Source organism: Benincasa hispida, chromosome 8 (assembly GCF_009727055.1).
Source record: "Benincasa hispida cultivar B227 chromosome 8, ASM972705v1, whole genome shotgun sequence".
Classification (NCBI taxonomy): domain Eukaryota; kingdom Viridiplantae; phylum Streptophyta; class Magnoliopsida; order Cucurbitales; family Cucurbitaceae; genus Benincasa; species Benincasa hispida.
The window spans coordinates 45,650,228-45,677,967 of NC_052356.1; the positions used below are offsets into that span (position 1 = coordinate 45,650,228).

Sequence of the window (27,740 nt, forward strand, 5' to 3'; positions counted from 1 at the left end):
ACAGTAAATGGTTATTATAAAGAAAAGTGACTATTTCGTGGTCCGTCTTTTGCAAATGTATTTTGCATAGCATGAACCCACTCGCATGTGTCCACATGAACGATTTCAGGATCACATCGTTTATATCAATATACAAAGTGGGTTGCATCTATAGAGCCGAATACAATACAAAGATATTATTGTGTATCTTTTTGCTAGATATACAAAATTGAAATAAAAATCTAAGACGAAACAACTTAAACATTTTTATTGTTGTGCTGGATCCGCAATTAGATCTAATAGAATTATTTTGCTGTATCCAGACTAATATCAATCCAACCCATTTCATGAATAAAATGTGACCAATTAAACCAAACCAACAAAATACTTGTTAACAACAAATAACATCTTGTTGTTGCAATCGAAACATAGAAATGTTTGACTAGATCTAATTTCCTTTCGTCTGAAACCGTGGCATACATCTAGGTTACAATCCCCTAATAAAGATTCAAGACGAACGAAAGGACAAAAAAATGAAAATGATTTTTGTTTTTAACAGTTTGGGGAATGGAAGCTGAACGCTCCTTTTGGTTCTCCCCGAAGACAACCGTTCGTTTTTGAACCCATTTTCATAAAAGAACTCGAAAAAAAAATGAAAAAAAAAAATGAAAAAACTGGAAAAAAGAAGCGGTTTCAAATAATAAGACTTTTAAGTAAAGAAAGAACAAAACTTGTTTATAAATATCTAAAAAGAAAACAAAAAAAATGGGTCATCAAAAAACATTTCTTTAATAAAACAAATAATAACAGAAACTTTCACAAAAGAAACCCAATTCGATTATTTTTGAATTGAAAAAAGATATCGAGTTGAATGAAGCGAAAAACGAAAAAAATTCGTAATAAGTAATCGAATGATCCAAGGGCTGTCCCATTATACACTCGGTCTATGGAGTGACAAATTTTTTCAATTGAAGAAGAAAAAAAGATGAAAGATCTGACTGATAGAACAAACACATACTAAAAAAATTGAAAAATTCGAAAAAGACACGAAAAAAGAGTTTCTAAATACAGAAATCAATATTAGTCCTACAATAAGTTATGATGATAAAATTTGACTCAGAAAATATTTTTCAGATATTAAAAAAAGAAATGTACGATTACATTGTAAACTCGCATCATTTTTTAAAATTTTTTCGTTGAAAACATATTACATAGATATTCTTTTAAACGTATGATTAATATGCGGAGTTAATGGGCAACTTTTTATTGATTCAATAAAAAAAAAAATTTGAACCCCCTTAAAAAAAAAATAATCCAAATTTCCCAATAATGAAGCAAATCAAGAAAGAATTGATTAAAACACAATCAAAGTCCGAGAGCGAGCGGTTTATTTTCAAACTATAAAAAGTCCAACTTTCCAATATTAATAATAAAAATGGAAAGATCTTTTTGGGACTTATCATACTTTGTTCGCAAGCCATTATCTATTTTAACAACTTTATCACAAACATCTACAATTAAGTAACTTATCTAAGTTAAGACCTTGTCTTCAGATTCACGGAACATCTTGTTTTCCTTAAGAATAAATACAGGATTTATTATTGTTGAAGTTGTTGAGCACACAAAATATTTACATTCCGACTTAAAACAAAAGAAATCTTTCAAAAAAATCCTGGAATGATAAATCATGGAAAAACCTGGTTAATGGGGTCATTTATCAACTCCGATTTATCCGATTAGATGGGCAAATTACTTCCCCCAAAAATGGCCAAAATAAGTCAAGCAAGATCGTAAAAAATATAAAGATTTTTTAAGCCAATGTTATTCATATGAAAAAAACCGATTAATTGATTACAAAAAACAAAATTCTTTTGAAACACACTACTCATTACCGAATAAAAAAGATAATATAAAAAAAAAATATAGATATGATCTTTTATCATATAAATCTATTAATTATGAAGATAATAAAGATTCATCCATATACCTATAAACCTTTTTGGATATATACTAAAACTTGATCCTCTTTTATGTTTCTATATAAAGCTTAAGTATTCATATATAGCCATAGGTTCGTTTATTGGATTTTATGACAGAATGCAATTTCAATAACACTTTTATTAAAAGAAGTCTCAATAATACTTTTATTGCAAAATAGAATATGTTTAATAAATATGATTTGCGAGTTTTAGGATATTCCCAATAAACTTCCACTTGGACTAAAACTCCAGTGAGTTACAAATATATACAAATATACAATGTTGAGAAAGAGAGAAAGAAAATACAATAAACTAGGGCATCCATGTGTTAGTGCAAAATCCTAAGAAACTAGAACGTTGTTCAAAATTGTGCCTGTCCGTAGGATATCCCAAAGAAAGAAAATGTGGTTTATTTTACGATCATCAAGAAAACAAAGTATTTGTATCAACAAACGGTACATTTTTAGAGGAAGAATATATGAGAGATCATCAACCTTGTAGTAAACTAGTATCGAGTGAACTTTTCGAAGAAGCTGTAGATAAATAAACAAAAGTTGTCGATAAGGCCAGTCCATCTACAAGAGTTGTTGAAAGGACCAACACTTCTAGTCAGTCACATCCATCTCAAGAATTGAGAATGCATCGACATAGGAGAGGGTTTTCATCAGCGTGACCGTTACTTGGGTTTAACGAAAACTCATGTCGTCAAACCTGATAATGGTGTTGAGGATCCATTGACCTATGAACATGCGATGAATGATGTAGACTGAGACCAATGGATCAAAGTCATGGATCTTGAAATGGAGTCTATGTATAACAATTTATATAAACTAAATTATGTAAAACCTATTGGTTATAAATGGATTACGAGAGGAATAGAGACCTAGTTGGTAAAGTATAGACTTCTAAAGCTCGACTAGTGGCAAAGAGTTATACCCAGAAAGAGAGGTGGACTACGAAGAAACCTTCTCTCCGATTGCCATGTTAAATTCAATGAGAATACTTTTATCCATTGCTAAATTTTATGATTATGAAAATTGACATGAAATTTAGCAAATGGATGTTAATGTTGGGGTAAATGCCCTAAAGTCTTGTGTCCTATAGTATGTAAACAGTTTATACGAACGCTTGTGTTGTATAATATATGATATTTTACTTCACATCTTGTATTTTGCTCAGTTGCATGTTTTATTTGCTTTACCACAAATCAATAAACTTAAAATCCATGGTTATTTGTATGGAAGTTAAGCATGTGTGTGGTGACATACAAATGGATCATGTCTTTAGTGATAACCAAAATGGTCTGTAGTATATGGATATAGGAGAGAAACCTTATCTTGGTAATGCTACGGATGCGGCCCGCTTTGTGGAATGATCATAAGTGTTGTGACTTGTCATAGATGGTCTTATCCTGATCATTCGTGTTGGGGACATGCAAGCTTAGGCATCCTATACAAAGAGTTTGTATAAGACCTGACCATGAAGTGTTAATGGCTCGTTATATAACACCGTTCATGACAGAGAATTCACTTCACTAGGATGACCATAGGTAACATGACCTCAATCCTGAGTGAATTGGGAACTTCTACTATTGAAAGTTGTCCTTTGATCTGTATGGGTGCAAGTGGCCAAGTTGCCGATTCAAATCTACCATTTTGAGGATTCGTTTGATTTGGGAGTTGGGAACTCAGCTACACAAGATGAAATTCACTCATTCCTCAAGGCAAGGGTAAGTAGATAGATAGCTCCCTTAAGGGCTGATTCCAAGGCTTGAACGATGTGATGCTACACACCTTCTCTTGGCCCGAGAGGTGTTCACACATAGTTGGACTATATTGTATTATTCATTAGAGGAATCAGTGGTACTTAAGAAATGAGATGTAACTACAGGGGCAAAACGGTAATTTGGCTCAACTGTACTTACGTGCATCTGTGAAGGATCATCGTACTCATGATTGGTTATATCTGATGGACATAGTAATATATATGTGGTAAGAAGAGTTCAACTGTTGGTCTTTAGTGGAATGCCTGACAGTTAACGGATGATGGATCTCGTGGCTAAAGAGTTTAGTCAGCTATTCACGGACTATTGGAGCTTTGAGCCACAGGTCCATTAGGTCCCCTGGGTAGCTTGGATAAAGTCGAGAATTAGTGTTTAGGTTAATTTGAAATGTTCAAATTAACAAGGGGGATTTTGATTATGTATGATATAATTGGACTGGTTAATTATATATGATATAATTGGCTAAATGTATGAGATACATCATTTTGGAAGAAATTAGAAATAAATATGATTTATATCAAGTAAAGGAAAAATTACTATAGTAGATATGTGATATCAAACTATAGAGTAAAAATATAATATGATTATATTTATTAATAATTTAATTTGTTAATTATATGATAATTAACCTGAAAACTCTCTCGGACGTGGGTTAGTGGGAAAACCGCGTCGGTTATTGTAACCGAAGAATAAAAATGAAAATTTGTTTCATGTTGCGTAGTTCGGAAAAAGATCGAAAAGGTTTTTGCATTGGCGTGGAAACGTAAATGATCGCTTAAGTCGAGAGCCTATACGATAGTCGCTCAGTGCCTAAACGATCACATACCTCATGCCTAAATGATCGCATACTAGTTCTTTAACAATCAGATAGCTTTCCTAAACGATCATATTGTGTGTCGTGTTTGCTAAACGATCGTATACCTTTTCCTAAACGATCATTCAGTAAAACCTACACGATCGTGTAGTTTCTTCTAAACGATAAGCATCTAGCTTTGCAATAGCTTCCTATTCTCTTCCACTTGCTTATTGTCTACACGATCAGTTCTTCCTCCTACATCTACCAAACTCACCAAAGACCACACTTTGGGTTCTCACTCTGAGAATACCAAGGGCTCCTTTCTAATGGTGTCTTCCCCACTGTGTTCATTTGTTTGTGGTTGTTCGTGCTACTATAGCCGATGCGTCTACTGGGCGTTTATTGATCGGGTAGAGGTCTTCCATTGTTGAGTTCTGAAGTTTGAAGAACGTCTTCAATTGGTATGAGAACTCTTTCCTTTACTTTTAAGTGTTTAAAGCATGCCGTTAATTACTGTATATTTGCATAACTGTATGTTCGAATGTATATGATGTATTTCGGTCACGGTGAAATTGGAGAGATCCGACAACACTCATGGAACTCTTCGTTAAGAGATCCTTCAGTCAAGACAACCTTTCTAAATGAGAAGCTCAATATGTTCTTGACCAAATACTATCTCCAAAATAACTCATATTCTTATAGTCATTTAGTTATCGTTTTCGGTCAAAATCTTTACTAACACTTAGTAATTCTTGTAAGTGTAGACCCACCATTTTCAGATCTTACAGAACGGTATGAATACGTCCCTGAAATAAAAGACAATACCCAAGACGAAACTATAAGACCCTATTCATTTTATTGAAGCCTGGGTTGTTCTGAATCGTATGTTATAACCCTCCGCGGGGATCATCGCGATTAACGACTAGCTAGTGCTGCCTAAAAATACTTTCCTCATTCACTTTGTTATTGACTTATGCAAACATTTTCTGAATGGAGTAGTCGCGGTAAAAGCGACACGAAACCAAGCATGGATCTCACGGTGTAAACTCTTGAGGATGTGAGAGCTAATAACTGTTAATCTCCCACTAAAGTGTTCTGAATGGTTGGATAAATTTATACTTAGGTTCTTTTCAGAAAATAAAAACAACCCTAAGTCTAGGCAATTTATCCAAGTATAACACATAAATGGATTTAAACCTACGATTTCTAGGTTATAAACCGTTTTATTACCTCACACCGCTCACGTATGCTCATAAAACCGGTTACCAACGCTTAATAATTTGACCATAATCCCCAAATAGAAGGTGTTCCGTACACTGTCAACTTAAGTACCCCCAGCCTTTGATAGGATTATATACTAGTTGAGTTTGTAACCCGAGTTTTACAAGTTTAACAACTTACTTTAACTATTTAAACGAGTAGTTAACTTAAGTGAGTATGCAACTATTTTTTATTATGAATTTTAAACGTCTAACTCAATTTTATAACAACTTACAAAATTTTAGACATGCTAAACATCCACCACAAGCAACAATGGCATTTATATCTAATATAACTATTATATTAAATAACAGAAACCCTAACATGCATACTATATATTATAACATTTTATAACATACTTTCTATGCATGTAATATGCTTCCTACTATGGGATTTTAACTCTACATGGCATACTGTATGCACATACAAGATTTATTTAATTATAACAAACATCAAATGCATAAATAATTAAACACAGATTGATATGATTTTAGCTTTTGCAAAAACAAGCAAACAAAAACCTAATTATTACAAAACAGCTTTTGAACCACTTCTAGACTGCTCTAACCATTCCAAAACGAACTCAAATAGCTTGAACCAGACCCAAACCATCTGAACTGGACCAGTTAAGTATGAATCAGACCAGCTAAAAACCCTTTGAGTCTGAACCGGACCGGACCTCAAGAGAATTGGTCGAACCGGCTGCTTTCACTCAATGCTCATCATCTTGCTAAGGCTCATCGTTTAGCATTGACGACCATTGTCATGCATTTTCCTGATCGTTTAGTGTTTGCGTGATTGATAGCACCAACACATGGCGCCTATCCAAACTACACGATCATATAGTGTCTTCCTTTTATAGCATAGTGTCATCGTCTAGTGTCAGACAATGCTACACGATCGCTTAGTGTCTAACACTAACGTGCAGCTCTATCGTCTAATGCCTGAAGTTGATCGTTTAGCATACACACAAAGGTAAGTGATCGTGTAGTTCTATCGCATGGCAACTCAACGCATCGCTAAGCTGCCGTATAAAGGTAAACGATCGTGTAGTGCTATCGTATAGCTTTTCAACGCATCGTTTAGCTCCCACCCAAAGCTACACAATCGTGTAGTGCTATCGTATAGCAATACAACACATCGTTTAGCTCCCGCAGGTACACAATTATCTAGCGCACAACACTTCAACGCTCGAAGCTACATAATCGTCTAGCTTTTCTTCACACCATCTAACGCCTGAAGCTAAACGATCGTCTAGCACTGAACCTCAACAACAATATGAATATAGGCTGATAAACTAGAATCTGCAACGTGGCTTCTTTACTTGTTTCTTCGATTACAACTTAATTTCAACTCTAATGACTCAAATAAGTTAAAGACTCTTGGGAATACATATAAGCTCATCAAGCAAGAGCCAATTATAAATTTAATTGAGAAATCAAAGAGAAATTAAAAGCCAAAAACAAAAAAAAAAAAAAAAAAACATATCAGTGCAACAGTTTCATATAACTCATATAAAATACCCACCATACCAAAATTATACCGAATTGAATGCTTATATGATGCTTTGATACCAATTGTTGGAACGTATCAGCACGCAATGAAAGCGATAGGATTGATAAGCACTCTAATTCATTAATTTTTGCAGAAACTAAAGCATGCTATAGCATAAATAAATGGGTTTCAAATCATACCTTTGTAGAACTTCTTCAAAGCTTGATTTCAGCTGCAAATCTCTTCGAATTTTGTTGTAGATCACTCCAAGGTCTTCCCTACTATCGTTTTTGTACTCTAAATTAAGTTGTGAGACTCAAAATAAGCCTGAATTAAGGGAATATGGAGATAAGCTCACAACAGCAACCCAATGGAAGAACACATTCTTCACACATATGTTTTAGCAAAATTCAATCGGTTGCATTCCCTCAAATTCACTCCAATCTGTTCAATATATTGCAGACCATCATGCAATGAAAATGGCTGCATGAGATGCAACTCATGCTTGGAGTAATTGAAGACTTAAAGATGTGGGTTTAGTGTGAGCAACTTGAAGAAGTAATGGAAAATGCCAATTTTCCATTTTGTGTTTTTCCTTCTTTTTCAACTTTTGATAAATTGATTTCATAAATCAATTTATTTTATAAAATTGAAAATATTATTAATTTTACAAAATTAATTTCATAAATTAATTTTCTTAATAAAATTAATAAATAATCATTTAAACAATTTAAATAATTCAAATTAATTTAATATTAAATATTAAATTAATTTTACACAATTCCATCTTCATATATTTAAATCACATTTAAGTATTAATTCTCCAATTTCGTTTAATTCTAATTTGAACATTTCAAACTAACTTATCACGCTACTCTAGAGGTAATCTATTTACGAGCTAGTAGGGGACCTTGCAGACCTACAGATCATGGGCTCTAACAATTTGAGATTAATTGGTTAAACTCATTAGATCAAATTAACCTCCATTCGTTAACTAATGGGTCACTCCACTAAAGCCCATAGGTTAACTTCCCTCACTATAGATATATTATGTCCACTCGATATAACCATAATTAGTAAGTTAACCCTTTACAAGTTGTTTGTAATAATGGCTGGGTTGAATCTATGTTTTACCCCTGAAATTACCTCTTGTTTCTTAAGTTCCACTGATCCTATAATGAATAATTGATTTGTGATTCAATCAACAAATTGAGTTCTCTCAAGCCAATGAGAGGGTGAGGCCTCTTGTTTAAGACCCAGAATCAACACTTAAAGGGAACAACCTCTCTACTAACACTAATCAGGTAGGAGCGAATTCCATCTTGCAGGGCTATGTCCCTAGCTATTCATCTGATCTTATCCACAAAATGGGAGGCTTATTGAGCAGTGACGTTGGACTACTCTCACTGTTTGTAGATAAAAGGATAATCTCGAACAAACAAGAGTTCATAGTTAGCTCAGAATTAAGGTCAAGTTACCTAGGTCATCACTTTGAAATAGTCAGTCTTAAATAGTAAACAACGTTATAAAGTAAGAGTGACTAGTTTCGTGGTCCGATCTTGTACAAAACTCATTTGCATAGGACGCCCCCACTCCTCATGTCATAACATGTACGAATTAGGATCACTTCGTTTGTAGCACTTTATAGCTCTTTGTAACAACTACAGAGTAGGCCACATCCAATAGTGTTATCAGAATAAGGCACCCAACCTTATTCATATACTATAGATCATTTTTGACTATTTACTTGAACCTGATCCACTTTTATGTCTTCACATAAAGTTCAACTACTCATGTAATAGTCAAGGGACTTTTAGGTTTATTGGATTTCTAATAAGCAATATATTCAATAACAACTTATTGAATTTTCAAAATAAGTTCTATTATTTATAAACCATGAGTTTTAAGACATAAAACCCATCAAACTAATAAGTACAACGTTGTTAGTTGTTTAACTATTCATTAGGAAAACTATCCTTCCTTAGGTATACTGCTCCTCAGATGTATATGGTATTGCATCAATCTGGGTTATCAATTCATGTGACTCTTTCTTGTTATTTACAATTTTTGTTTTTTGTCATCAAGATTGTTTAACATTGTGTGTGACTTGTTATATTATGTGTCTGATAACCATTCTTTTAAGATATAATTGAAATCTTCAAATGCCTTAAATTTAAGATGTCTGAAAATATAGATATCTAACGTTTTTAAATAATCATATTTGTTTTATAGAAAAATATGTAAGGATGTCCAAGAATATTTTATTAGCCATTTTGTGATTTGTCTAATTTTTGGACGAGTCTGAAAATGATGTTATTATTCAACCATGTCTTTCTACCTTCAAATAATTTGAATTTATATATGATTTTTGTGTGGTTAATAATTTAATAATTTATTGTTATTGATTCAGTTTATATTCATTTTACATGCTATTTTATAAAATAAGTTAATTGTTATGGTCTTGAACTCATGATAGAAGATCTAGTATTCAGTATTTAATTTACTCTTAATTTAAAAATACTTGAACTTATTGGAAAAGAAGATAATTATATGGTTTATAGTATTTATTTTAGCGAATTATATTAATACATTAAAAATAAATATTTTTAGAGAATTATCCATTTCTTATATATTTTTTCTAATATTGGTTGATGATTATTGAAATAAAAAAAAAAAAATTCAAATTTTCACTTTAGAGATTTCAATTCAAATAAATTGAACATAATTATATAACATAAATAGAGTTTACATTATATGTAATGAGAATATAAACATAATTAATCGCATGTATAGAGTTGTTTATTAATAAATAATTTATTAATTTATTTAAATTATAAAATGAAAATAATAAAAATTTATAAATAAGTAATAAGATGAGAATCTTTACCTGCCTATTCTTTTCTTCATTTTTTTTATGCATTATCTTTAACTTTAAAAATTGAACACATGTAGTTATTTACTAATATATAAGAAAGGTTTTAAACGTCTATAAATTTTCATATGCATGACGCAATGACTTATTCTTGATAATGGCTTAATTGACATTCTAAGAAAGTGTAAATCTCCATATAACGTATTTCTAAATCAAGTTTTACATAGTCAAGTTAGGATTATTAACTGTATGTACTCTAACTATTAATTAATTAATTACAATCAATAGAATTAATCCACAATTTTACAATCTAAGATTAATATTAATGAATTACCATATAATATCTAAACCCATTTTCGATATAAAATTATTATAAGTTCATCAGAAACGTTCTAAAATTAGAATCCAAAACTCTAAAATAAGATAGAATGACCTTTTATCCATAAAGTAACAAACCTTCTTCACACTCTTCTTCACACACATATATACATCCACAAAGCTAATCATTTTCATAAGAAATATTACTTTTTTACCTTTAAAATTCCCCACAAAAAAAGAAAAGAAGACAAAATTAAGTTACCTTCTTTTCCTTCTCTTTCTTGTTTTCCATTTTTTTTTTTTCAATACTCTCAATACTTCAGTAAAATTTCAAACCCTTATTCAATATTAAAGAAGTGTTACACAATGATGCATGGTGAGTGCAGAGGCAGCCAGGACAGTCATGGTATTATAGGTGAGATTTCTATTCCAATAATCATAATATTTACGATCATTCTATATGAATTAGGGTTTGAATTTATAATTTGTAACAATAATTTTTTTAATCTTTTTTTTTTTTTTTTAAAGAAATGTCATCTTTTGGTTTATTTACACCACCAATATAAGCTTCTAATTTCTCTATATTCTTTTGTTACTGAAAGTTTATTGGTTTTGTCATTTGGTAAGATTATCGAATTTTGAGATGAACAAAAAATTTTGCAACCCCAAATTTATTCAAGCAGTGAAGTGCAAGGCGGTGGAAGATTTCAAGCTAGATCCATATTTGGCTACAATTCTCAACTGTGCCATGTAATTCTATGGAATACCCTTTATTCATCTGGATAGCATTTTCATCTTTACAATCAATGACATCGGTTTTTTCATCGAGCTCATCTATGTTTTCATCTTATTTATCTATTCTCCATGAGTCAAGAGAGTAAATTGAGAGAGAACTAAGTTTCTAATTTCTCTTCCAAAATTTCGAATTCGAAAAGTAACTCGTTTTTCTCCTAAAGTTTAGGGTTTAATTTCTTGTGTGAATTTTTCTTTTTCAGAAGAAAATGTTGATTACTCTTCTTGTCGGAACTATCTTCTTTGCGGTCGTTGTCCTCATTATGCTCTTGGTTTTTCACACCACCATAAGTAGATCTTACTTCATCGGCATTTTATGTATTATCTTCAACATTGGAATGTATACTTGTCCATTGATAGTCATGGTATGTATCCTTCTATCCTCTTCTTCTATATTAAAATCAACAACTTAATTATTACACATTATCTATAATTAATAAATAATTAAAAAATTAAAAAATTTGGTATTTTTATTTTCAACGACAAGTCATCAAAACAAAGAGCGTGAAGTATATGTCATTTATTTTCTCCCTTGTCAACTTTTGCAATGGTGTTGGGCCATTTACGCTATTCTCAAATTTGATCCTAATGTCTTTGTAAGCCTCCAACGATCCCAATCAATCAATTTATAAACTTAGTTTTCTAAAAATTAAATGATTATTAACAGGTTCAATAAAGTTTCATCAAATCCAATATAATCAACTTTTTTGTTTAGTGGTAATTCAACATTGAGTTTTCTTTTTTCTTTTCTTTTTTTTTTTTTTTTCCGGGCAAATTCCGAACAGTTTGGGAGCTCTTTCAAGGTTGATACAATTGATTTTGTATGCAACTTATTATAAAACAACAAATTGGGACGATGACGACACATCGAACTCGAAGAAGCCAATAGAGGTACAAATGACCGACGTGTAGTTTAGGGAGGTGGATGATGGGATATGTTGCAAAGTCGACCTGTCGTTTTGCACATTTCTTACAAAGCCATAAGTTGGGACGATGACGACAAGTCGACTTATCATTTTTTTTTTTTCCAATCTTTTGAGGACATGCACATTTCTTACCTAATTTCGAAGCTTCATGCAATCTAATTCGTTGAATCAATTATTTTTATTGCCATCTACTATATTTTCCCCTCGCATCAAAATTATTCTTACAACATTATTTATTGGATATTCAATTCAACTTCAATTTCGTCCCTTTTGAATATTCTCTATTTTAGCTTACATGTTAAATTTATATAATCCCACTGATTAATTAAACTTTTTTTAGTACAATAATTATTGGAATGAAGGATTAAACCATCGACCTTTAAGGAATAAGGTCATATCAATTACCAACTAATTAAACTTAAACCATATCAATATGGGATATTTAATTTTTCAGATACCTTTAATTTTGTCAATTTATTGAACTAACAAATTGTATGGCATGTTCTAAATCTCGTAGTTTTAAAATTGTAAACAAATTGTTGAATGAATAAAGTATTAGAATAAATAGACATGTTACTTGTTATTTACATAACTCAAATCCAAAAACTAAGATTCAAGGTTATTTAATGTAACTTGAGCAGTATGTGGATGATATACAAGTGGGTCGTGTTTAAGAATTAATCTAAAAAATCTATAGTATATTAATAATGTTGGATATCCTAGTAACATTATGGATACGACTCACTTTGAAAATGTTAAAACTGTTGTGAATGTTACAAATGATTTGATCCAAATCATTCATGAGATGACTTGTAAGTGAGGGTATCCTATATGAGTCTATGTAAGACCGGACCGCGAAATATAATCTCTCTTTGTAACATCGTTAAATTGAAGAGACGTATATTTCGTATAATAATCATGTAACTCGATCTCAATCTTGAATGAGTTATGAATTTTTGCTCATGAGGGTTGTTCTTCTATTTGTATGAGTGAGGGTGAACTTGCAGATTCAAAATGACTATCATTTAAGGATGATATTGAGTTAGGAATTAGGAACATAGCTTCACAATAAGGAATTCATTCATTCCCGACTTTAGGGAAAGTAGATAGGTTATTCCCTTAAGTGTTGACTCTAGGACTTGAATAATGAGGTCCCACCCTCTCATTCGCCCAAGAGGGACTTTGTTTATGGTTTAACCATAAACAAAATTGTTCATGAGAGGATCAGTGGTACTTAAGGTGCAAGAAGTACATATAGAGGTAAAACGGTAATTTGACTTAGCTAAAATTACGAACAATTTGTGAATGATTGACTTATATAATATGGTTTAAATCAATAGACACACAAATATATTGTAGTTCATAAGAATGTAGCTATGGATCTTTAGTGGAGTGTAATTATGGGTGCTCAGTGGAGTACTGATAACTTGTAGAAATATAAATTATTGTCTCTCGAAAGTTGGAACAATCAGGATTCTTAATGATAAAATCTCATCTTTCTTAAAGGAAAACGCATAGAATCCTTCAAACATAACTAACCTTCACAAAACAATTTTTTTTATAAAATTGCATCATTAACGCATCTCATCGCAGGATATTAATAAATTTCACTAAGTGTCGTAGGCTCAACTAACGCAAAGGCATGTGTCTGAAGGATTCCAACGCAAAGCAGATACATTGGTTTGAGCTGTTCCTGAATCTCTGCTGCTAACAAATTGAATTTGACACTCGTAGTGCGATGGTCCTTTTCTGAATCTCTACTGCTAACAGCATGGTAAGTGAAATGTCAACATCATCTTTTGATACTTCGAGATATGCATTCATGTTGCATTTCACCAACCTTACGATCATCCCTCTATTATGGTTATAATTTTGTAGCCGTAATCTCTCTGTGATGACCGCACTCGCTTGACGACCGCAACTTTCATGCGATGGACGCATGCGGTTCATGGCCGCAATATCTATGCGATGACCGCATTCGCTCAACAACCGCAACTTCAATGTGATGGACACATGTGTTAATGGCCGCAACATCCATGCATCGAATGTATGCGTTCGCCTCTGCGATGGAGAGATCCCCGCATGCGGTCGTCTTTGCGATAGCCTGGCTTCCGCCCATGCGATCGCTTTCTGTAGTTGCTACAAAAATAGACATTTGAACGCATAATAACGCATAATAGTGGCTTTGCTGAGATTCTTAATGCCGATGGACGGGAACTCATTTTCTCATGAATTCCTAACATAAACGCCACATATTCTGCTTAACAGCTCATAATTCTAAATAAAAGGCCTTAGATGACGTACATTTCTGTATGTCATCAATAGGAACATGTGGAATTTGCATTGAGAAATGTTAAATGATTAGACAGACAGAAACCCAATGCATTGGCATACATTTGATTGTAAACACGCATCCTTCATCTTCATTCTTATCCATACTTTTCCTTGTCTATCTTACTTGGATCAATGCGTTCACTTATCACTTAGCACTATTCCTTCATTGAACCCTATATTCCACTTGAACTCTTGTTTCTTCTTGTATGCATGCAGTTAAAATAGTGTAAACTTTTCTAGCATTTATTTAGAGCCCTTATACATCAGTGCAACACAAGGCTTGCGTTAGTCCAACCTAAATCCCTGTGTTTGACCCTAGACTTTCCCGAAACCTGAATTAGATTTATACTTGGATCTAACTCAGGTAAAGCTTGTACACCTCATCTAGTGAGTGTAATGCATCATCCATTATTCTAAAGCTTGTACACCTCATCTAGTGAGTGTAATGCATCATCCATTATTCTCACCTAGAGAAATCTTTCACCATTCATCTTCATTCACATCAATCTTATCTTCCATTTCCATTCATAATACACTACTAGCATACATCACGAAATCCACGAACAAGTTTTTGGCATTGTTGTTGGGGATTTAGCAACAAGGCTAACCAGAATTTTGCTTGTATCTTTTGAAGAAAACTTACAGCCAAGGGAGTATTACAAGCTACGCCAAAGCTTGTAAACATTTTATGAGCAGGGAAAACACTCGTGAGCTCCTATATGACCCCGAAGTTGAAAGGACCTTTAGGCGAAGAAATCGATTGAATTGTCGTCAAAGGTTAAGGCAACAACTGTTGGGGTTGATGCCCTAAAGTCTCTTGTCCTATAGTTTGTAAACAGTTTGTACGAACGTTTTGTGATGTATAATATATGATATTTACTTCACTTCTTGATTTTGCTCAGTTTGATGGTTTATTTACTTTACCACAAACCAATAAACTAAAATCCCTGGTTGTCTTTTATGTAACTTAAGCATGTATGTGGTGACATACAAGTTGATTATGTCTTAAATGATAACCAAAAATGGTCTGTAGTATATGGATATATGAGGGAAACCTTATCCTGGTAACGCTACGGATGCGGCCTGCTTTGTGGAATAATTCCAAGTGTTGTGGCCTTGTCATAGATGGTCTGATCTTGATCATTCGTGTAGGGGACATGCGAACGGGGGCATCCTATACAAAGAGTTTGTATAAGACTTAACCACAAAGTGTTAACATTTCGTTATAATAACACCGTTCATGACAGAGACTTCACTTCACAAGGATGACCATAGGTAACATGATCTAAATCCTGAGTGAGTTTGGGAACTCCTTGCCATTGAGAGCGGTCCTTTGATTTGTATGGGTGCATATGGCCTGGCTGTTGACTTAAACCTACTACTTTGGGGATTCGTCTGATTTGGGAGCTGGGAACTCAGCTACACAAGATGAAATTCACTCCTTCCCTAAAGCAGGGGTAAGTAGATAGATAGCTCCATTAAGGGTTGATTCTAAGGCTTGAATGATGTGGCACCACACACCTTCTCATAGCCTGAGAGGTGTTCACACATAGTTGGACTATGTTGTATTGTTCATTAGAGGGATCAATGGTACTTAAGAAGTGAGATGTAATAATAGGGGCAATACGGTAAATTAGCCCAGTTGTACTTACGGGTATCGGTGAAGGGTTATCGTACTCATTATTTGTTATATCCGATGGACACATAAATATATTTGTGGTGAGAAGAGTTCAACTATCGGTCTTTAGTGGAATGCTTAGCAGTTAACAGATGGTGGATCTCGTGGCTAAAGAGTTTAGTCAGCTATTCATATACCATTGGAACTTCGAGCCATAGGTCCACAAGGTTCTCTTGGTAGCTTGGATACAAGTTGAGAATCAGTTTTTGGGTCAGTTTGAAATGTTAAAATTGACAAGAGGGAGTTTAATTATATATGATATAATTGGACTGGTTAATTATATATGATGTGATTGACTAAATGTATGAGTTACATTATTTTGAAGGAAATTGGATATAAGTATGATTTATATAAAGTAGAGGAGAAAGCACTATAGTTGATATATGATATCAAACTATAGGTTAAGAATATAATATAATTATATTGGGCGGTTATGAGATACTTGGCCGGAGTTTCCTCCAAATTCGTGTGATAGTGGGAAGTTCAATTCAGTTATAGTAACTGAAGAATAAAATGAAAATAGTTTTCATTTTGCAAAAGACACGCTAAATTTCTCACGGTATGAAAGTCTTGTATCGCTTAGTGTTGAGAGCCTATACGATAGTGCCGCCTACTAAACGATCGCACACCCGTGCTTTCCTAAACGATCGCTCGCGATTTCTTAAACGATTGCTTACCTTTCATAGAGGATCGCTTAACGCCTGAGCATAACTAAACGATCGCTTACCTTTTACCTAGAAGATCGCTTAGCAATTACTACACGATGTATACCCTGACCTAGACGATCGAGCACCTGACTATACAATAGTCTTCCCTTTCTCCCACTTGCTTGTTCGTAGTACACGATAACCTTTTCTCCTCTCCTCTACCAATTCCATCAAAGTCCACCCTTTGGATTCTCACTCCGAGAATACTGAGGGCTTCGGATGGTGGTGTCATCCTCGTTCGCTGTTGTTCGTGCGTTGCTGTTCATGTAAACGATCGTGGTGTTGCTGGACGATTGCTTGTTGGATGAGATAGAGTGAGAGGAGTTCGTTCACGGTGAGACCGAGATTTCTAAAGAAAGTCTTCAATTGGCCAGTCTCTTAGTTTCTTGTATTTTATCTTTTAAAGTATGCCAGTAATTTAATGTTTTTCAATACATATCTATATGTTAGAATGTATGTGTAGAATTCTATCACAATCTATTGGAAAGATCCACTTCCGCTCATAGGTACTCTTATATAAGAGTTCCTTCAATTGGTATCAGTGCCGGGTTTCTGATATTCCAATTTCATGCTGCAAAGAATTGCATATACATTCTCAGTGGGTGCAGTATGTCTGCTCTCTATTTTAATTGTTAACTCGTTTGTGGGTGTGTGGACTAATGGAGTTTTATGGGATGAAACCTCGAGTTTTAAATTCTTTTACATTTTTAGTTAATTGTAAAGGCCCTTGCTTTTTGGCATAATTAATTGCATATAGAGTCTGTAATTTAAAAGTTAGTTTGAGTTTTGATTCGTTCGTGAAGAGCAGTTTGGAGTAAGGGTTGCTTTTTCGAGGAAGAAGATGATAAGCATTGGTCGATCATGTAGACGATGGGTAGATGATCGCTGAGTATCGGATGCTCGGGTGTCATTTAACGTGCACACACATTAGATGGTCGTATAGCTTCAGCAAGTTTCATCGTTTAGTCATTGACTATACGATCGCTGAGTTTAAAGGCGAGGTAAATCGTTTACCTTTGCGCGTGTTAAGCGATCGTCTAGACGATCAGGCTTCATGGCCTCGTTGTCGTCTAAGCGATCGTTTAGATTTTCGCGCTATCGTCTAATGTGCGCTACACGATCGTTTACCTGGAGGCGTTTACTAAACGATGGTGCTTCGCCCGGCGGTTCAAGACCTAGTTTGCCTGTGAATTGGTTTGCTCGATGGAAAAATGTAATAGATAGAATTTTTCATTCCGGTTTTGTGTAGGTTCATCCCGGTCCATTAATCTTTGGTTTAATACATGAGATGTATGTTTATTATATGTCATATGGTATGCACATATAGAAAATCCCACCTTAGGTTATGCATTGGTCATGCATCATCTCTTTATTATAAATGTTATGATTTAGAGAAACCTGATTTAAATTACGTAAGAGCATGCTCATGCATCATATAATAGAAAAGTTATATTTATGCATGCATAAAAGGCATAGACATGCACCATCTTTATATTATAATCGTTATAGTATAAGGGTGTATGGAAAGCATGTTTGCTTGGTTATTACTTGTATATAAAAGTTATGTATAGTAATGACCGAACATTGCATGAAGCATGACACATAGGTTCCTTTATAAGCGTTATGTATACCTTGTTATGTGTAATGTGTTTTAGTTGTTTCTTTTTAAAGGTTAAGGAGAAATTAGAACTAAAAACAATAAGAAAGACATGCATTCTCACTTAGGTTTAATTCATGGTTTTAAAATGTTTAAAACTTGGATGACATAGACATAAGATCACGATTCTAATATGATTAGTAACCCTTAGGCTTTAATCTTTTAATCAGTTTAATAGGATTAAATTGACTAATAAAATGTTAAAGTATAGCAAATCTATCTATAAGGGCCTTTGTCTAAGGTGGGTTCTGTCTAGGCTGGGGTATTTAAGTTGACGGAAATGTAACACCCCTACCTGGGAACCTTTCTGGAAAGGTGAATTAGATAGATTTGATGCATGCATGCAAGTTAAGGACAGTCCATCAAAGTATTTAAATGTGACTACTTGAACTTGTTTTTTATTTCATAGACAAAAGTTGTTTATAAGCGGACTTAAAAGATGACTTAGACTAAAATCAGTAGCCGAATTGTCTAGGGTAATAAACCCCTACGTAGAACATTCAGTGGGAGGTACTTGGGGCATATGATGCTTCATTTAAACCTTTCACGTTTCTCCCATATAGTCCACACCGTGAGATCTACCCTTAGTCTCGTGGCACCCTGGGAGTGTCCTCCTAAAGGATGGTGATTAGTAGGTGAATATCAAGGTGGATGGAGAGAATGTTCATAGTAAGTGGGAACGGGAAGTGCGACAACATGTCCTACGGTCTCCCTTCGTTGAATTGAATAAAGTTTCTGCGCATTTACCTCGAGGCACCCTGGGTGTGTCCCCCTATAGGATGGCAGTTTTGTATCTCTTTATTTGATTCTCCTGTAAGAGCATAGGTTATTTAGTCTCTTGTCCTAATGGTGGGCTCATTAGGCGGACTCTGGCGTCGAAAGCGAGGGTCACACTTACGTGAAATTGTTAAGGGTTAACAGTTCTGGGACCAAATAAATGGTGGCTGTTAGGTTCAGTTCCAAGAGTTGGTTCTACCTAATGGTTGAGAATGTCTCATCCTAGTGAAGGGGCATCTGATCACCCCATCGATGACTTTTGTCTTGCCTCGCTGAGGCATCATTGCAAAATAGAAGTCTTAAACACTTAGTGTACTTGAAAACTGTTTTGCTAAAATTAATTGGTTAAAATGTGGTTTAGCAAAATCTTATAAAAGTTTGTTCATTTTTCAGCAACAAGTTTTAATGGCTACAACCACTATAGCTTTGCTTAGCACCGACAAACTTACTGGTGACAACTTTTCGACATGGAAACATATGATCACAACGATACTAATCATCGAGGATCTCATGTTTGCCTTTATGGAGGTCTGTCCTCCTATTCAAACTTCCAATGCCACTCGAAATGTTCGAGAGGCGTACGTGCGATGGACACAGGAAAAAGAGAAGGCCTGAGCCTATATCTTGGCCAGTATTAATGACGTGTTGTCCAAGAAGCATAAGCTCATGGTCTTAGCGCGTGAGATCATGGAGTCTCTGCGAAGGATGTTTGGACAACCGTTTGAACAGCTCAAGCACGAGGCTCTTGAATACATCTTCAACTCCAAAATGGAGGAAGGCACCTCTGTTCATGAACATGTGCTTAATATGATGGTCCACTTCAATGTGGCGGAGATGAATGGTTCTACTATCGATGAGGGCAGCCAGGTTAGCATCATCCTACATTCTTTGCTGAATAGCTTCTTGCACTTTTTTAGCAATGTGATTCTTAACAAAGTGAAATACATCCTTACAACTCTCCTCAATGAGTTGCAGACATATCAATCTTTACCGAAAAGTAAGGAGAGGAAAAGGGCTGAAGCAAATGTTGCTTCATCCTCTAGGACGTTCCATCGAGGTTCGACCTCAGGAACAAAGTCTGCACCTTCTACTTCTAACTCTGTAAATGGGAAGAAGGAGAAGGGTGATAAGGGGAAAGGGAAAGCGATTGCTTACCTGCCACCTATTGCCCCAAGAAGGTGTCCGCCACCGGTGTAAAAGGAAGAATGTTGCCACTGCAACCAAGATGGACACTGGAAGAGAAATTGTCCTTGCTGGCTGAAGGAAAGGAAGGCAACCAAAGCTAAGGCCAAGGCAGATAAAGGTAAATATGATTTACTTGTACTAGAAACATGTTTAGTGGAGAATGATGATTCTGCCTGGATAATTGATTCGGGCGCCACTAATCACGTTTGTTCTTCTTTTCAGGGGATTAGATCCTGGCGACAACTGAAGGTTGGTGAGAAGATGATGCGAGTAAGCACCAGGCACGTCGTCTCAGCTATGGCAGTAGGAGGCATCCAATTATCTTTACATAATAGGTTTTTAGTTTTAAAAGATGTGTATGTAGTTCCTGAACTAAAGAGGAACTTTATTTCTGTATTACAATGTAAATATACTCTTTCTTTTAATGTGGATAAAGTGTTGATTCATAAAGATGGTGTTCAAATTTGTATAGCTTATCTGGAAAGTAACTTGTATGTGCTAAGATTGTTAGCCTTAAGTTCTCTCTATAACACAGAGTAGTTTAAATGTATCATAACTCAATCTAAACGTCAAAAAATTTATCCAAAAGAAAATACCCAACTTTGGCACCTTCGATTAGGGCACATCAATCTCAATAGAATTAAGAGATTGGTGAAGAATGACCTTCTAAGTGAGTTACAAGAAAATTATTTAATGGTGTGCGAATCTTGCCTTGAGGGTAAGATGAATAAAAGACCTTTTACTGGAAAAGATTATCAAGCCAAAGAGCCTCTTGAGTTAGTACATTCTGACCTTTGTGGTCCTATGAATGTGTGAGCCAGAGGTGGGTATGACTATTTTATCACTTTTACTGATGATTACTCTAGGTATGGGTATGTTTATCTGATGCAACAGAAGTCTGAATCCTTTGAAAAGTTCAAAGAGTTCAAGGCTGAAGTTGAAAACGCATTGGATAGACGGATTAAAACACTTTGATTAGATCGAGGTAGAGAGTTTTTGGACTCGGCATTCCAGGACTATTTGATAGAACATGGAATCGTTTTCCAACTCTCAGTGTTGGGTACACCTTAGCAAAATGGTATAGTGGAGAGGAGAAATAGAACCTTGTTGGACATGGTTCGTTCGATGATGAGTTACGCTTTCTTATCAGACTTGTTTTGGGGTTCGCAGTGGAGACTGCAACTTACATACTCAACTATGTTCTTTCCAAGAGTGTTGCGAGAACACCTCTGGAGTTGTGGAACGTGAAGGAAATTGGAATCACAATTTTCATGAGCAGCGGAACAAGACTATTCCAAATTACAATCATGAATGAACATATGTTTACAGTCGACTTCAAAACAAACGGTTATACAATTATAGTGCAGAAATTGCAGCATGAATATCTACAAAAGCAGTAAGGGAAAACTCTACACACATTTGCAGATGCGTCTCTACGCTATGTTGAGCGACTCTGATCGAACAACAGCGACCACGAACACCCGATCTACATGACCACAACACCGCACCAACACTTTACGCTCGTCCTCAACAATCTCCTCAGTCACAAACTCTTCCACAACACGAACGACCTCCAGAAAATCTCGACGATGTTGAGTTGAGTCTGACACCACCAACAAGGCGACCTTGGTATTCTCAGTGTGAGAATCCAGAGGGTGGGCTCTGTTCGGACTTGGTATGAGGCAGACGAATGGAGGAAGCAACGATCGCGTACACGACTGGGCAATTGGGAGATGGCTGAGACGTATCGCATAGGTCGATGCCCAATCGTTTAGATAAAGCTATGCGATCATTTAGCTCGGTCTGTCGCATACATATTCTACACGATCGTTTACCTTGGGCCAGTGATCGTCTAGCAAAGCTATGCGATCATTTAGTAAACACTGCACGATTGTTTAGCTTGCACCTGTACGATTGTTTAGCTCGTCCAGCCGTGTCTCTTATACACATCTAGATGTGTATAAGAGACAGGCAAAGCATCGCTTCTCCAACTATCGTGCACTAAGCACCCCACGATCGTCTACACGATAAAAAAAACACTTCGTTTTATCGCTTACCAGCGCTCTAGAGTTAAACGATCGTTTAGCATTACTATACAATCGTCTAGAAAAATCCAAACGCTCGCTAAGCTTTTACTACACGATCGTGTACCTTTACGAAGCGATGAAGCCTGAAGTACACGATTGCTTATCGCGCTCTACACGACGCCCGCCTTCCGCGATCGTCTAAGTGACTACGATGCCACGAAGCACCATCGCCTCCGTATCGCATACGCGCGATCACATAGGTAGTAACTAAGCGATGAAGCTTGCGAACTATGCGATCGTCTAGCGTGTGCCTTCTACTAAACGATGAGGATCCCATGCTCCCACTACGATCGTTTACCTCCAATGCCTACGGGATCGTGCAACCAATGCTACACGATATGGTAAATGATTTACCCCATCTTTTAGCATTAGCTAAACTATCGATTAGAAAATACTACACGATCGTCTAAAAAAATATCTAAATGATCGCTTAGTGAAATCCTAATGATCGTTTACCTGAGGCTACACGATCCGAATAACGCTTGGTCTTCTTCTTCATTGAGAATTGCATCGCCATGCACCAAAGCTTCATCACGAACGACTCGACAAACTCGAACTTTTCGAATTACAGACTCGATTGCAAAGTTAATTTTTCCCAAAAACATAGGGGCCCTTACAATTAACACTTTATAATACTGAAAGCTTTAACAAAAAGGTAAATTAAACCCGAAACGTTCATCAAATCATCCATAAATGCAGAGAACAGTTAACTACAAATGCAGAAACCCACCGCGACTGAAAATGGCGTTCAATTCAGATATGTAATTTGGAATATCAGAGAACCTGGCTCTGATACCAATTGAAGGAAATCAGAATCACAATTTCCATGAGTAGTAGAACAAGACTATTCCAAATTACAATTATGAATTAACATATGTTTACAGTCAACTTAAAAAAAACAGTTATACAATTACGATGCAGAAATTACAGCATGAACAAATACCAAATGTACAAAGAGAAACTCTACACACATATGCAGAAGCGTCTCCATGCTCTGTTGTGCACTCTGATCGAACAACAGCGACCACGAACACTCGATCTACACGAGTGCAACACCACACGAATACAACACAAACACTTCGCGCTCGTTCTTAACGATCTCCTCAATCACGATCTCTTCCGCAACACAAACGAACACTGCGTCCGTCCTCAGCGACATGAATAGCCTCCACAGCACCACGAATGGCCTCAAGAAAACCTTAACGATGTGGAGTTGAGTCTGACACCACCAACAAGGTGACCTTGGTATTCTCAGTGTGAGAATTCAGAGGGTGGGCTCTATTCGAACTTGATATGAGACAGACGAACGGAGGAAACAACAATCGCGTACATGACTAGGTCAAGTGGGAGATGGTTGAGACCTATCGCATAGGTCGATGCCAACTTAGATAAAGCTATGCGATCGTCTAGGAAAAGCTATGCGATCATTATCTATCGTTTAGCTCGGTCTGTCGCATACAGACTTTGCATGATCGTTTACCTTGGGCAAGCGATCGTTTAGCTCGCTCAGCCGTCATTTAGTAAATCTGTATTTACTTGACTACCACCGTGAGTTTCTTTTCCTCGAGAGAAAACTCAAAACCGTTTTCAAACTTTTTGTGAAAACTTCTTTTTTCAAATAGGAAAACCAATTTTCCTTTTAAACTCACGGTTACCATGATCCAATAACCACCCACTACTTTGATTATTTAAAAGAAAAAGTATTAATTATCTAATAATTAATATTATTATAAACATAAATGATAACCAACTTATCATACTATATTTATAACCTCTAGTTTTAATATTTCATCTCATGAAACATATAAACCATAGTTCTTTTTCCATTCCATGATACAAATCTCATTTACATCAATCCTCCACTAGATGTATCTGTTTATACATCAAACCAATTATATTATATATAATCAAAATACCTCTTGTCAATTTGAACATTTCAAATCAACACCAAGAACTGATCCTCAATAGAATCCGAAGCTCCAATAGTACGTGAATAACTGACTAAACTCTTTAGTCACGGGATCCACCATTCATTAATTGCCAGACACTCCACTAAAGACCGACAGCTGAACTTTCCTTACTACAGATATATTATGTGTCCATCTTAACCAATCAGCAGTGTGACAATCCTTCACAGATCGCTCGTAAGTACAGTTGGGCCAATAACTGTTATGCCCTTGTAGTTACATCTGTCTCCTTAAGAACCACTGATCCCTCTAATGAACCTAAGTCATAATCCCACTATGACTGAGTCTTCTCTTCCAAAGAGAAGCTGTGGCCACTATGTTTAAGCCCCGGAATCAGCCCTTAAGAGAGCAATCTCTCTACTTATCTCTGCTTCGGGAAAGAAGTGAATTCCATCTTGTGGATTGAGTTCCCATTTCCTAAATCAGAAAAGTCGCCAAAAAGGTAGGCATGTTGAGTTGGTAATATGGCCACTCTCACCCATACTAATCAAAGGACCGCTCTCAAAGGCAGGAGTTCATAAAACACCAGGATTGAGGTCTTATCACCTATGATCATTTAGGTGAGATGCAAGTCTCTAGTATCAACGATGTTATATACAAAGTCTAGTAATCTCATGGTTCAGGTCTTATACAAACTCTTTGTATAGGACACCCCTACTCCACGTCTCCATATGAATGGTTAGGATCTACCATCTGTAGTAGTTTACAACACTTACAAACCTCTACAAAGTGGGTCGTATCCATAGTGTCACTAAGATCAGGTATCCCAACTTAATCCTTATACTACAGACCGATTTAGGCTATCACTTAAGGCATGATCCACTTGTATATCACATATACATGCTTAAGTTCACATAAGATAACCAAGGAGCTTTGTTTATTGGATAGGAGTAAATGCCAAAATTAAATAATACTTATTTTATTCATTGAACAATGTGTATTTTTACAAAACAACGAGACTCCGGGAGAATTAGAACATCAATCCCAATAGAACAAGCATAAAGCTAGTTTACGCCACTTCCGCATTTGGCGTTGCCCGACACATATGCTTGAGGTGAATCCTAAGAAGTTGGAACCACGGTCGAGGTTATGCCTCTTTGTTGGCTACCCCAAGGGTACACAAGGGGATTATTTTTATGATCCATCAGAAAATAGGTGTATGTTTCCACGAATGCTACTTTCCTGGAGGAAGATCATTAGCATAGTCCACGTAGTAAAGTCGTGTTACTTGAGCTTTTCAACGAAACTGCTGAAACTTCAACAATAGTTGTTGAAAGACATGCTTCATCAGCAAGAGTTATTAATGATAGTTCATCTAGTAGGCCGTTTCCACCTCAAGAGTTGAGGCAACCTCGACACAGTGAGAGGGTTGCGAACCCGCTCATTCGCTATCTGGGTTTCACAAAAATCCTTGTTATAGTAGCAGATGCCGACGTTGATGATCCATTGTCTTATCAGAAGGCAATGGAGGATGTAGACCAGGATGAATGGGTCAAAGCCATGGATCTCGAGATGGAGTCGATGTACTTCAACTCAGCATGGGATCTTGTTGATCAGTCTAATTGAGTAAGACCTATAGATTGTAAATGGATCTACAAGCGTAAATGGGGTGCTGATGGGAAGGTGCAAACCTTCAAGGCTCAACTTGTGGCAAAGGGTTATACCCAGGTAGAGTGAGTTAACTATGAGGAGACTTTCTCGCTTGTTGCCATTTTACAGTCGATCCGCATCCTTCTATCCATTGCAACTTATTATAATTATGAGATATGGCAAATGGACGTCAAGATAGCCTTTCTGAATGGCAATCTTGAGGAGACCATTTACATGGTGCAACCCGAGAGATTCATTGCCCAAGGTCAAGAGAAAAAAGTTTTCAAATTGAATCGGTCCATTTATGGGCTGAAACAGACGTCTAGATCTTGGAATATTCGGTTTGATACTGTAATCAAATCATATGGCTTTGACTAGAATGTTGATGATCCTTTTGTCTACAAGAAGAACGTCAACACTTCAGTAGTTTTCTTAGTGTTTTATGTAGATGTTATACTACTCATTGGGAATGATGTAGGTCTACTGATAACGGGCAGAAATGCACGTTATTACAGTGCTAATTTATTAAACAATGAAGGTTTACAGTGATAAAATATGTTAGATTGCGTCCAAAAAGCATTAAGTTCATAACATTGCGGTCACATGCGTCCATCACATAAAAACAATTAACTTTTGTATTTTTATGCAGAATATGCGTTGACGCAAAGCGAAAAGTGCGATCGCAAGAAATCAACAGTCGAGCGCAGTATTACCGCAAGGCTTTGTAGTGATTTGTGATCGCTAACATCTGTTGAAGAAGGATTGCCGCATAGAGCCGCCAAAACTTGGTGGACGCATCTGGGTGAAAGGCATAATTAATCACGATGGGATAGAAAATTGATGATGGTCGAGTCTGAATTAAGTTGACAAGCCGCTAACGATAACAAGTACACTGAGCTTTTCGGTGACAAATATTCGGCGCATCAGTCAGAGAATTAAAGCCATCCCATCTGTGTAATCATAAGAGAGAAGCCGCCTTTCACCCCAAAGCTCTATACATACCAAAGAAAACCTTCAGCAAAGGAGTTCGAACACTTAGAGAATTTTCCTTGAGAATAGCCTTGTTCTTAGTTTTTCTTTTATTTTAAGCCGGAGCGAGAGAAGGGAAGAGACGCCGGAATATCGCTCAGGGAAATTTGAGAGAGAACCCAGAGGCGTGGAAAAGCAAAGAGCGGACCGACTCTCACGAGAGCCAGACAATCTTTTGATCAGAGTAAGAAAGACAATGTAAAAGCCTTGGGAAGCAAGAGATTGCTACCAGGCTCTTTATTCACATCTTGCATTATTATTTTGAATTTCAACTCTATATTTATACAATGGAAGTTCTTTATCTACATCTGTTCACTCTTTTGAAAGCATGCATGAGTAGCTAAACTAATCGAATGGGTTGAGAAGAACTAAGCTAACATGACCTAGGATCTTCATGGCATGCGATTATTTTGTTTTATGCTGTGCCCAACACCCCTTTAGAGCTACTTGAGAGAGAGTCTAAAGAGAGCTAGGTTAGATCTGCATAAGCAAGAGATAGGGACTTAGAGATAAGCTCTCTTTCCAACCTG

General features: G+C 35.8%; 1 pseudogene; it reads left to right on the forward strand.

The window, feature by feature from the left end:
* The window catches only part of LOC120084081, a 27,427-nt pseudogene extending 15,137 nt beyond the window's left edge, over positions 1 to 12,290 (forward strand).
* Positions 12,291 to 27,740: the final 15,450 nt, after the last annotated feature.